Source organism: Gastrolobium bilobum, unplaced genomic scaffold (assembly GCF_033153095.1).
Source record: "Gastrolobium bilobum isolate Gb01-03AN ecotype WA unplaced genomic scaffold, APGP_CSIRO_Gbil_v1 utg57764, whole genome shotgun sequence".
In the NCBI taxonomy this organism is placed as follows: domain Eukaryota; kingdom Viridiplantae; phylum Streptophyta; class Magnoliopsida; order Fabales; family Fabaceae; genus Gastrolobium; species Gastrolobium bilobum.
In genome coordinates this window covers 75,669-89,224 of record NW_026895902.1, presented here as the reverse complement: position 1 = coordinate 89,224, position 13,556 = coordinate 75,669, and the positions used below count along the sequence as shown (strand labels likewise).

Below are 13,556 nucleotides of genomic sequence, written 5' to 3'. Positions count from 1 at the left end.
GAACCTTCTTGGTTAGGAATGACATGTAAAAGCATGAAAGTGATATCCTAAGTATATGATCCCTAGAAGGCCGAACCATGTATGATAATTATAAGCATGAAGAGATGCTTAAATGATATGAAAGATGATGAAATGATGATGTTAGATTAGCATGTTTAGTAGCCTAGGTTCTAAATCAATTTTGCATGATCATAACCTTAGTTGGCCGAATATATAAGATGATGTTTTGAATGATGCTCTAGGATTTAAATATGATAAATTATCAATAATGTTAGAAGAATGTTTTAGAAGTAATCCCTTAGGTATTTTAGGGCAATAAGGCCGAATGGTATGTAGCTAAAAGAGGTTTTATTTGATTAATGTTGAAAGGATCTAACCATGTTAAGTTAATAATATAATTGAAAGCATGTTTTAAAAATTATATTCCTAGATGTTTATCTATGGTGGCCGAACCTATACATGCCTAGAATGAAATCTTTAATAATTCTATTAAGTGTTATGATGACCTAATAATGTCCTAAAACCTACACAAGTGGGTAAGTAAGTAAAACAACTCCTCTAGGTAATTAAACCTGCAAAGCCGAGACCTATACATGGATAAAACACAAATGTTGAATGTTATATAAGTTACTAAAAGATGATATGATGATGTTAGGGAGTCAAGGGAGCAAACAGGCAAGTAAAGAGATCAAAAGTTGAAAGTATACAAGTAAAGAACGACAAGCACTGTAAGTGTTTACAGTTGTTGAAGTAATCTCTCTATGTATGCCACCATTATGAAACTATGATAAGTTATGGTCTGACTGCAATATGTTTATAGTGCTTTACATTATGTGATTATGATATTTTTGAAACTTAAAACCATGCTATTAAATGTTGGCATGTGCACTGATACTCCAGTTGCAACCTGACGAGGACTCTGGGTATCTCCGTAAGTCCGTAAAAGCAGGCAGGAATATGATGATGATGATGATGGCATGATATTTTTATATGATGATGTTAAATGTTCCATTTTGTATTGTTATTATAAACTGTTGCAGGAGTAAGCGTCATAGTTGGAGAATGCTCCAGCTGTGAACCTTACTGAGATTTTCCCCAAAATCTCACCCCCCTTGACCACCCATTTCAGGAAAAGCACGTGCTTTTCGTCATTGTGCTGGGTAAGTGGTTAGAATTACTTTTTTTCCATGTCAAAGGAAAAGTTTAAGACTGACATGGAATATTACCAATTTTCATTTTGCCTCAATTCTTTGTATGTATCTCTTTGTAGAGTGTTATATGAGTTTAAGTTAAGTTTCATGAAAGTTGGGTTGAAACTTTTAACATTCGTTGTTTAAAAAAAAAACCATTCCCCGTTAAACCCGACTAGCGAGTGTGGGGTGGAGAAAATTCTTGTACGCAACCTTACCCTTGCATAATTGTATAGAGGCTGTTTCCTGGATTCGAACCCATGACCTTTCAGTCACGAAAGAACATGACACAATAAATATCTAGAAGTAACCGAGATTATAGAGGGGATGATTGGTTCATGATATAGTATTAGATCCTTTAAAACCAAGTGGTCTTGAATTCAATCCTTATTGCGTCCATTCTTCTATTAAAAAAGGAAATTTAGTACAAGGTAGGTGGGCCGGTCAATTATCCATGCTTAAACCCGAAATGGTTTTTGTGTCAGGAGACATGTTAGAAATGTAATATAAAACTATTCATGTGTCTTCGCAACTTAAGTTTTTGGGATAGTTGATTCATGACAATATGTCGTGGTCTTGAATTTTGCATTTCTTTCATTTCAAATCCTAACATTTTCTCGAAAGATAACACACTGTCATTGGAACAGCATGTTGAGGATCATCACCTTTATTAGCTTAATTATCTGCACTGGGGTGACCCAAAAGTATGGTATGGAGTACCTGGATGCCATGCTTCGGTTTTTGAAGATTCAATGAGGAAGAACTTGCCTGATTTATTTGAGGAACAACCAAATCTACTCAATGAACTGGTAGAATGCGACAACTTGTACTTTTCCTTATTGCTTTCAATTTTTGACTAGTATTTTGAGTTATTGGTTTCTTTAGTGATACTTTGTTGTTTCCACAAAGAGAATTCATGAATGCAATGAGATTTTTGTTGATGCAAAATATAACAACCCTCATTAGTAAATTAAGGGAAATGAATTAATTAGGTGATTAACTAGATTAAATACTTATGCAATGAAATTGTGAGAGTTAAATTGATAGACTCATGTGATAAATAATAAGAGAATATAGTCTAATGGATCCAAAAATAATTATTAGATATGATTAAAAATATCAATGTCATGATGGTGTAAGTTAGAGTTATTTTGGTAATTAGACAAAATAAGCCTAAACATGGATTAGAATGTATAATTAAATAGTTTAGAAAAATTAGTGACTTCAAAGTATCTTAAAATTAATTAAATGATGATTAGATTAATAAATTAAAATTAAGTAAAAGATGTAGTAAAAATGAACCTATAACATTTAATTTAAAAGTTACAAAGTTGATTAAGTAAACTAACATAGTCACTTGGTTAATTGTAACATCAAAGTGGGTAACTCTCTTTTGACTTCAAAATTTACGTTAGTTGTTATTTTTCTTGCTTTTAAGTGAGCCAATGGAAGTGTAGGTTGAAAAGTCAATTAGGTGAATATGTAAGTTACATGATCTTTCCTTTTCTTTTTTTTTTTCTTCCAAAAGTCGGTTGATGGTGTGTGCCTCACATATCCCACGTCACTTTCTTTCTTAAGCATGTTAAGAAGTCAATTAGGTAACCAATAGAATTTAAGCATAAAGGTTACAAGTCGGCAGCCCCTTGGGATTGGTCTCTCACGCTCATCTTTTCTTTCCTTTCTTCTCATGAAGGCCGAAGCTTGCTAAGGAAAAAGGGCAAGGAATTTCTTGAAGATTTAGGCAAAACTAGTAAAATTTTATCATACAAAACTTATAGCTTTAGGTCTTGTGATCCTAAATCTCCATTCTTTTCACCTTGGAAAGTTTTATATCTTGAGTTAGCCTTCTCTAAAGCGGGCTGGTACTGTTCATCCAAGATGTAGAAGTTTGGTTTTCTTCAAGTCCTTAAGTTGGAATATGCTGTTTATGTTCAAGTGAAGCTATTTAAGGTAATACACCTAAATTATAATGGCTGGAAATTTTGTTATAAGCAAGTGTTTTCTATGATGAGGGCTGATTATGGATGCAAGATATCATAATTATTTAAGGGGTTTTGTGCATGGTTATTGGTTGTTTGTTGATTCTATGTTAAACTAAACATGGAAATGCTCAAAATGAGTAAAAGGATTTGATATACGTACAAAGACCTAATCAGCCAAGTGAGGGAAAATAGTGCAGACTAAGTGTTTGTTAAAATGCATAAATGGAACTATGATTTAAATGGACCAAATGATTATTGGTTTAATATATATTAAGTGAAGGTTCAAAGAAAATTCATATACCCCTTTATATAGGCCATTCGGCCATGAATGGTAAAATAGGAGGGGTAAATCTCTAAGTCTTGAAAAATATGTTTAGAAGATGTTTGGAACATATATCGTTGATGAACAAAGTAATCTATAATGATAGGAAAGGAAAAAAAAACAGAACTTGCAACTAGAAAGTTAATTAGGTGCTTCAAAAGCCGCATTATTAAAAAAGAAGAAGATGCAATTTGGTTGTTATCTCAGATGATTATTTATTACTTGTGCTTTCAAATATAGTTGAGAAGACTTCCAGGTGTAATTTTTAATAAGTAGAAAGAGGACACGTAAAAAAAAAGTAGGTGTAATAGGAAGCTAATCAATTTGGTGCTTTGGATATACTATTTGTTATAAAGTTGAGGAAGCCAAAGAAGAAAATAATGGTATACTTGTCAATAAGAATTGACACAGCTGATCTTCTATTCACGTTAGTTATGATGTGGGTTTGATTCTTGTCTTTATCATATATAATTCCACTTTAAATTCTCAATGTAGTTGATAATGGATGGCATGAATGTGAGTGTTGTTGTTTTAGTGTAGTTTAGGGTCCACTTGATATAATAAATCAAGATGGAATATGGTTTAATTGGTGAAAAGGTCATTAGACCTATTTTATGTCAAATCTGTTAAGTAAGATACTGGTGATTAAGTTGATGCTTGAAAGACATCAATGTTGATTATTAGTAATGATTTTATAATTGGATTGTGAGTATAGTATGTTAAGTGAAGGCATAACCTAATGAGTTAAGATTAGGTTAATAAGTGGTGGTTGTGTTAAAAAAAAGAAAGAAAAAGAAAGAAAAGTTAAATATAATCTAAAGTAACTTGGAGTAGTTACAATTACACAACGAAGGGTGGTAAGGACTTTGTCAAGATTAAAGGAAAATATATATGTATATGATCATTGAAGATGTTTTTTTTAGGTTATGTGAGGTTCAATATTATGATGTTAGTTATGTGAAGTTAACAGAAATTTTATGTAATAAATATTTGTATGAGAATCAAGTTAATTGGTTAAGTATGGCAACGAAAGAATTGTATATATGTTTATATATTGAGTTCGGCCATGAAGGAAAGAATGGGCATAGATTGGGTGTTTTTAATTCAAGTGATTGATTTATAGCATTTTTCTAGAATAAGTAAGTATGATTCGAATGGTTTAAGATACGTGAAGCTTTGTTAAAAGTGTATGAAATGTTAACTATAAATTAGTAAATTAATTAACTAGTTGGGAGTCTAAGTTATGAAGTATAAGTTACGTTGTAAACTTATGGGATGGCATGAACTGTCAAGGGAAATAAAGTTGTCAAGTTGGTTATGAAATTAACATATGAAATATAATTATTCGGATTTCAAGTAATGTATATTTCATTGGAAATTAATGGTACTTTTATATGTACGGTAACAGAGTGAAATCGGACGAAGTAGGTGGACGAACAACTTGTAGACAACCAAGTTACGGTGTATTAAATAGCAAGTTAGCAGCAGGAAAGAGGTGACAGGTAAGCTTTCGGTTTAGGAGTTTTCTCAGCCTTTGGTTCCGCCATGATCAGTGGCGATTATGGTTTCCGTATGGATATATTGTTGTTAATATTGATACTTTGCATAGTTGCATTCATATAGTGCATGCATATGATATTATTTTGGTATGATAAGTTAATATGATATGATCTTCAATGAAATAAAGCCTTGGAAGTGTAAGTTATGGTTTCTGAACAGAGGAAACAATTATGGATATGATCACGGTATACATAAGGTATAGCCGAGGATACTTTAGTTCTCTGATCATTATGAGTATGCTATTGAATGTGATACGATATTACGAATATAAGATGAAAGCCTTATTTATACATAAGACATGAACATACTTAAGATTAATAAGAAAGTACGTTATAAGAATAAATGAGAATTATCATAAAAGATATATGATACAAAAATTTTAATATGGATTATATGGTGTTATCTAGGTCTTGGTACTTGATATTTTCTTGCAGGAAGTGGACTCTTGGGTGGAGACTGCTCCATAAACCCCAAGTTTATTGAGATTCATTCTCACCCCGCGTTATGGGGACATATTTCAGGTATCGCAGCAGTTGACGATCGTTCTCGGGGCAAGAGGTCCGTGGTTGATGAGTAGATCGGAGCATAGATGTTGCTTGCTTACTTTGGGAGTCTGTTGTATATATATGTTAAACTGTGATATGGTTATTTGATATTTTGTCAATGCATGGTTGTTAACTGGGTTTTTTTAGAGGCTATGCTAGCCTGTAAACAGATCTATATATTTGTGATACTGTTATGTATTATGTTTATGTAGGTTGACGTAGGATGTTGTAGTTATGGCACAGAGCTACCTTTTGATATGACATATATAGAGTTATGGATTTTGTCTGTATACTGATTTATATGACCTGGAATTGTTGTAAAAAGGAGGGTTGTAAGTGCCCCAAGGAATTGTTGGTCCTTGTGTGTGCCACCCATTGGATTATTAGGTACATTTGAGGTGTTAGTGATCATTTGCAATTTCGGGATTTTGAGAAAAACAAAGGGAATTCTGGCGAATTTTCTGTAGAATTGGCAGATTTTAGACGAACTTCGGGAGAGCATATCTCCCTCCACAGAGGTCCGATAGGGACATGCCATACGCCATTTTGAAGCTTGAGATGTCCCCTACATGGTGGTAAAATATGAGGTTGTTATGAGCTAGGCGCTGGACTTGGGAGGGCTGTGAACACAGCTGCCCTGTTTGCCCTGCACTTGGGGGCTGTTCTGGCCGGTTTTTGAGGAATTGTTTCTCGCTTCGCCTCTCAGTCAAATTAAGCGTTTGATGTATCAAATCGAAGCTCGAGGTGTCTAGTTGGTAGCATAAAAATTTGAGAGTAATTGGATGAGAGGATTGACTGCAGTAATTCGTGGAGTGAGAAGGGTTTTGAGTTGTTTTGGGGTTGGTTGGCTGTTTTTCTTGTTCAACTTCAAACGGCGATAACTGGAGCAAATGAGCTCCGATTGAAGCGTGTGATAGCTTATTAGAAAGGGAATTAAGTAAGAAAAAAATATAAACTGAGAAGAAGGTCTGGTTGTGAGCGATGTGTTTGCAGAAAATTAATTACTGAACCATGTTCAAAGAAGTAAAAACGTGATTGGCTAAGTGGGTTTATGGGGACCCCTTAGTAACTTATAATAAGTAAAGTAAGAAGTAAAAGTAGTTAAAATAAGTATTTCGCAAAAATTTTCAGTTACGGTTACAACTTTTTAATTATCACGCTTTTATTGTTTTAAATGCTCGCGTAATAATCGTAAAAAGTTTATTCGCATTTTTATAAATGAATTGCTATGATTGTAACTGCGCTTAATATCATATTAATGTTAACAATACCGGTGTACAACGGGCTGTTACACAAAACATATATTCTATGGGTGCAGAGTGCTACGAATGCTCAACGCACTTATGGAAGTTAAGAAAACTATAATCATGATAACTTTTTGATCGGTTGAAGGTGTAATCAGTCTGGTGTAAGATCCCTTTATATGTATGAATGTAAAGTGGAAGCTATAGTAATTAGGTATTAAATTATGAGTAAGAGAGAGAAATTATCAGTTATTATCCCTAAGAACTGAAGCTCACTTTAGATTCTGACCAACTATGTTGCTAGTGTGTTTGGGAAAAAGTGGTGACTGAGAGTTAGCATCATCTTAACGACTTAATGGTTCCTCATGACAAATATCCCTTATGATGCATGCTGTATGAACATAAACTTTCAGCTCTGTTATTGCTGCAGTGATGTTCACTCATATCAATGTGTCTATAACCTTTCCCTCCTTTGGCTGAATTTTGATATTTGTATTTCTACTAATAATGATAACCCTAGTTTATATCCAGAAGTCCCCAGTGCATGTGTTCAGTTCTTATAGAAGTGTTAGATATTTTAGCATTCTATGTACAGTACATAGCTTCTAAGTTTGCGAATTTTATTCTGATTTTAATGGTTATGATTTTCTTCTTTGAGCAGGTTACTCAGTTATCTTCTTCAATTCTAAAATCTGAGGGAGTTCCTGTGTATCGTACTGTTCAGCATTCTGGGGAATTTGTTATTACCTTTCCAAGGGCATACCACTCTTGCTTCAATTGTGGCTTTCAATTGTGCAGAGGCAGTGAATGTGGCTCCTGTTGATTGGTTAATGCATGGCCAGAATGCTGTTGAGCTTTACAGTTTGCATGGCCAGAATGTTATTTGGATCAGCAAAGGAAGCTGTACGAGCCCTTGCACAGCTAGCTCTTTTTGGAAAGGAAACTCCAAAAAATTTGAATTGGAGAAATGTATGTGGGAAAGATGGAGTTCTTACCAAGGCAGTTAAGGTAATGATTCTCTCATTCTCTCCTCTTTGATCATATTATACCCACATCTGCAAATTTTGAAAGCTCCATAAAGTTTTGGAACTAATTTGTTTGTTAATTAGTTTTAGTCACCGGGCAGATATCTAATTCTTGTTACCCTTATTTTTTACAGACAAGAGTAAAGATGGAAGAAGAGAGGCTAAACTGTCTTCCAACTCATTTTAAGTTGCTGAATATCGACAGTGGGTTTGATTTGGACAAGGAGAGAGAATGCTTCTTTTGTTTCTATGACTTGCACCTATCTGCTGTAGGTTGTGATTGCTCTCCTGACAGATATTCTTGTCTTAAGCACACAAATTTGTTCTGCTCATGCGGAACGGACAAAAGATTTGTTCTGCTTTGATATACTATAAACGAGCTAAATAAATTGATTGAAGCATTAGGAGGAGAATTGCCTGCTATCGAGGTGTGGGCAAATAAAAACTTCGGAATGGTTTCTGCTGATGCCAATGAAGTTTGCATAGATAAATCAGTCATGGAGAGAGACATATACGAAACCAAGAGCCATGAAGAAGTGGAAATCTCAACTGGTACAAGAACCAGGTATTGTTCAAATTTAAATGTAACTGAGATTCCTTATATTGATAATAAGGTGCATAAGACAGCTTCTCTGGATTTAAATCTTGATGTTATGTCTGGTGAAAATGAAAACTGTTTGATGGATATTGCTGATAACCATCATATTAAGGGTGTTTCAGTAGAGGAAAAAATATGTTGTTCAGAGGCCGGAAAGGAACAGGACAACATGGAACTTGGTGGTGACAGTATCCTATCACACTTGTCTTCTGTTGTGAAGACAGATTTTTCATCACGTACAAGGGATGTTCATAATTCTAGTACATTTGATGGTGGAAAATTTGCGGTGGATCTGCAAATGGATTCACATTCTGGAAAGCAGCCCAACAATGTATTGAAAAAGGAAGTCTCAGACACAACAAATACAAGTATATCTTTGGCAGGCGAAAGCTGCCTAATGCAAATGTTTGGTACTTCTGTCAAGCCTATAGGTTTGGGATCTGTTGTGCATGGAAAGCTGTGGTGCAGTAAGCACACAATATATCCAAGAGGTATGCCACATTAGGATATTTTCTGTGTTTGGAGATTTTACCTTTTACAGTTTTTTTTTTTTTTTTTTGAACTTTTCTACATTTTGGTAATTTTTTGAAGGTTTCAAGAGTCGAGTTAATTTCTTTAGCATTCTTGATCCAACAAGAATCTGTAACTATATATCTGAAGTCATTGATGCTGGATTTCTTGGACCTCTTTTCAAGGTATCATTCCTGACCCTGTTCCTGTTTTTGGTTTGAAAATGAAATCATATTTACAAATTACTGTTTCTTGATCTCTGTTATTTGTATTTCATAGCCACAAATTTTGTTGGTTTTAATTGTCATGAAATCAATAATCTGCCTGCTTCATCACCTTTGTAGTCCATTTATTTTATGATTTTCTTGTTATAAGATTGAGGTTGGCCATTCAGCACATGAAGGCTAATAGAAATCCTCTCTGATGTTGCTGAAAACTGCATTAACCCAGAAATTACAGAAACTGAGATAAGAAAGAAACAGAAATGGAAAATTGCAGCAACTAGGTTAACTTCCAATCCCACTCCTGAACTGAAGTATTGGCTACCTTCAGACTTGCTATCCTTCCCCCTTAGACTCTCATTTTCCACAACTGAATTCCTGCCTTCTCCCTCTACCAGCTTGGCATTTGGTTATGTTCCAGATTATCAGCATGAATATTCCCCGTTGTTTCCCATTCTGTCCTTACCCACGTGTATTGATCCTTTACTTCCCATCCCTTTCCTTGTAGCATACACCTTAGTAATGGGGGTTTATCATAGGCAAAGGAGCTGCAACAAAGGTGGTCAAATTACTTAAACACTAGCAGTCTTGGGATAGTAAATGGTCTTCAAATTGAGGAACATGTCTTCTTCAATTGACAGCTTCAATTTCTATTCATCTTTGTCCTCAGTTTAGTTTTAGATTTGGAAAAACCTAGTGCATCTGACCTTATTGGCTTTTGGAACTGCTATCAGTCAATAGTAGCTGTTCTTTTCTGCATATTCATTTATTCAACCAACTGGGATTGAATATTCCTAGATGAATGAGACAATGGCTATTTTGGGGTACCAAGGTCACCCATTGTTATTTGAGTGAAGTGTAGGAATGTTAGCTTTTAAAAGTTGTTATAATTCCTGAGTCCATGTAGCCAAACCCACTTAGTGGGAGTAAGACTTTGTTGTTGACGTTTTCAGTTGCGAATTTCTATTTCGTAATGCATTTTGGTTTAAATATTAAAACACACAGTTTCTCCGTTTCCAATGTAGACTCAACTTGAAGAATTTTTTTTTGATACAATGGTGGCACTAAGGTTTAAACTTATGACCTCGTGTAAACTACCCAAATCCCTCATCACTAGACCAATCCTATTGGCTTAACTTGAAGAATATTTTGTTTAAGCACTTTTCTCTATTTGCCTTATCTAAAATTAATTAGCTTATAATTGTTTGCCTCAGTATGGAGGCCTGTAATGCTTTGTGTAAGTACACTATAGCGTATGGTGTATTTGGCTAAAAAATAATGCTAGAGATTTATGGAACAGATTACTCGTAGGCTTTGTGTTGATGATTTCTTTAAGGGGGCAGGGGTTTTTTCCCATAGCTTGTGGAGGGATAAGGAATTAAGCCATTGTATTCTTCATTTTCTTTGTTATCTTCTTTTTTATTTTAATATTTTTGTTTGATTTGGGAAAACTTCATTTTTCCAGCTGTACTTTTCTCCATATTAAATGAAGGGAAATGTGAGCGTCATGTTACATGACACATCTTGTGTCATGCCATAAACACAAAAATGTGGGACCCACATCTTTATTTTATTTTTTCTTTATTTTTATTTTCAATGGGACCCACACTTTTTTGTGCCTATGGCATGACACAAGATGTGTCATGTAACATGACACTCACATTTCCCATTAAATGAATTTTTCTTTCATTTTAAAATACTTGGTTATGGTTGTTCCATTACGTGTCGGTGGGATAAATGTTTTTGCTGTCTTCTATGTCATGCTTTCTTATTGGAGGGTTTCTGGAGAAACCTAGTTGCTGCTAATTTTTGGCTGGTCAGAGGATTTGTAGTGGCACCACTGTCTGAAATTATGAATCTGACAAAATATAAATGAAACAAAGTGATAATTTTTTTTTTCTACTCTAGGTTAAGAAACTCAATGTTGTTACTATATACTACTAGTTAATTAACTACATCTGAATTTTTATGGTTGTATTTATTTGCATTGACATGTCTCAATTGAAGTATATTTCTTTCTTATTCCGTAAAATATATTTCAGGTTACCTTGGAAGAATGTCCAAGTGAAGCTTTCACTGATACCTCAGCAGATAAGTGCTGGGAATCAGTTCTAAAGAGACTGCATCACGAAATAACTAGGCGAAGGAGTGTAGGTGAACTAGAACTTCCTCCCTTAGAGCTTCTAAAAAGCATTAACGGTCTTAGAATGTTTGGCTTCCTTTTACCATCCATTATTCAGGTAACATAAGACACATGATTCTTACTTATATTTTTGCCCAACTTGAACTACTAATATCACCTGTTTATAATTTTTCTAATGTAGAATTAAGTCACATAGTTCCACTCTCTTGACCAATTGCGTTGAACTAGATTAACATAGTTTATTATGATCAAGTTTGTTAAATGACTGCTGAATTAATTTGAATGTAATTTGGTAAGAACTTAAATGACTCTTGTAGAATGTTTCCCTGGAATTATGTCCACACTTTGATGTTTTATTACATTCTGACTAATTTTTTTCAGGCCATTGAAGCTCAAGATCTCAGTCATCGGTGCGTAGAGTACTGGAATCACAAAGTTGTCCCTGCATCTTCAGGCAGGGTCATTGATAAGTTAACGTATGGTTCAAGTAGGTCTTTAGGTAATGTCAATACCAAAGTTTTTGGTATTAATTTGATAAAGCAGGAAAAGGATAACATAGGAGGAAGTTGCCATTCCCTTGTAGAGATGAAACCAATACTACAAAGGGCAAGTTCTGATGAGTTAAGCACAATGCAGAAGTTATTCAGCTCTGATGCACAATGTTCTCAGTGGAGAATGGCTTTGGTAGCACTGATTGATGAGATCCAGAAAGCTGGTGGATAAAACAAGAATAAGATCCTAAATTCTTTCTGACTGTGGATAGTCATATTTCAATTTAGTAATTAGTTAGGTCCATTCTTTCAGAGATAAATTAAACTGAAGTTGCTGGGTGAAGCCGAGATAAAATTTTGCTACTTGCCCGCAATCAATGACCTAATTACAGATGGACAATGCCATTGACCCATTCAAACTTTCCTTTTTTAAAGTACATTTACATTTAAAGGTCTAGCCTTTAGGCTTTAGCTGTTGCTGGATTTGGGTTTTACATTTTTCTCCTTTCTTATGTTGCTGTATATACACAGAAAAATAAATGCTGCTATTACAATAAATGATAGAGAAGGGAAAACACATGGTAAAATCCTATATTCAGAGTGAACATGCTCCTGCTCATAATTTTGTATACATGACCTTGTCTCAAGCAAACAACAATGCATAAATCCCCACACCCTGCATTATTTGTACTTAATTTGACTAATTTTGCTCTGTGTGTGACTCCCTCAAATACTCTACACATCAAACGCCCATAGAGTAATATCATTTTAATTTAGAAAAATAAGAATCGATTTCAAGTGACTTGGTAGAATTGAATTTCTGCTGGGACAGGCACTGCAGCCTCTTTTAGTGGATTTTACGAAGGATAGGAACATGCTGGGGAAATAGTATACTTATTTTCCTCTCAAATTGTGACCCAATTACTTCGGTCATAGTGTTTTGTAAAATAAGTTCTTTATTACAAGGATGGTAGCTAATAAAAGAATGAAATGTTTTTTTTTTTTTTTATAACAAAAAGTTTAAGTGAGGTTAGATATTGATATTCCTCTAAGGTCAGGGAAAATCTCTCAAATTTTTTGAAGATTTTTAAGAGAGATTACATATCACCCAACTGACAAAGTTCTCACATCGACCAGCAGGTTTGAATTGACATCCTTGTGGGATACGGATCAAACCTTTAGCCAACTGTGTTCACCTATGTCGTCAAAGAATGAAATGCTACTTATTAAGCAACTGTGCAAAACTAACTCCTATAAATTTAATTAGGAGTGTTTATCAACCGATTCAAACCGCGGTGACCAAACCGAATAAACTGAAAACCGAAAAACGAAAAAAATCCGCAAATTTTAATTGGATTGGGTCGGTTTTCGGATTGGTTGATGAAAATCTATCCAATCCAAACCGATACAATATATCAATTCCCTTCTACCTACTTGGGTCTTTCTCCAATCATAGCCCAAAAATTTCTAAACCCAAGACCCATTAACCCATCAATTAAACCCAAGAAAAAGCCTAGTCACATCTCATCAACAAAATTTTATCTCTGTAGAGCTTCATATTTCATTGCCCCACAAAAAAACTATATATTATTGTTTACTAATGCTTTGGTATTTAAAAAAAAAATTACAAAGTCATTATATGCAAAAGATGTTATTTGCACAATAATCATGAAACAAATTTTAGGATTTTCAGAAAACCGAAAACCGATCCAATCCGAACGGAAA

The 13,556-nt window shown here is 34.4% G+C and overlaps 1 long non-coding RNA gene and 1 pseudogene across 1 annotated transcript; both read left to right on the top strand.

Annotated features, from left to right (window-relative positions):
• Positions 1-1,747: 1,747 nt before the first annotated feature.
• On the top strand, positions 1,748-12,596 carry LOC133296758 (lysine-specific demethylase JMJ15-like; annotated as a pseudogene).
• On the top strand, positions 2,826-5,898 carry LOC133296754 (uncharacterized). Its single transcript, XR_009749544.1, has 3 exons — positions 2,826-3,140; positions 4,903-4,996; positions 5,576-5,898. It is a non-coding gene; the product is annotated as an uncharacterized LOC133296754 (long non-coding RNA).
• Positions 12,597-13,556: the final 960 nt, after the last annotated feature.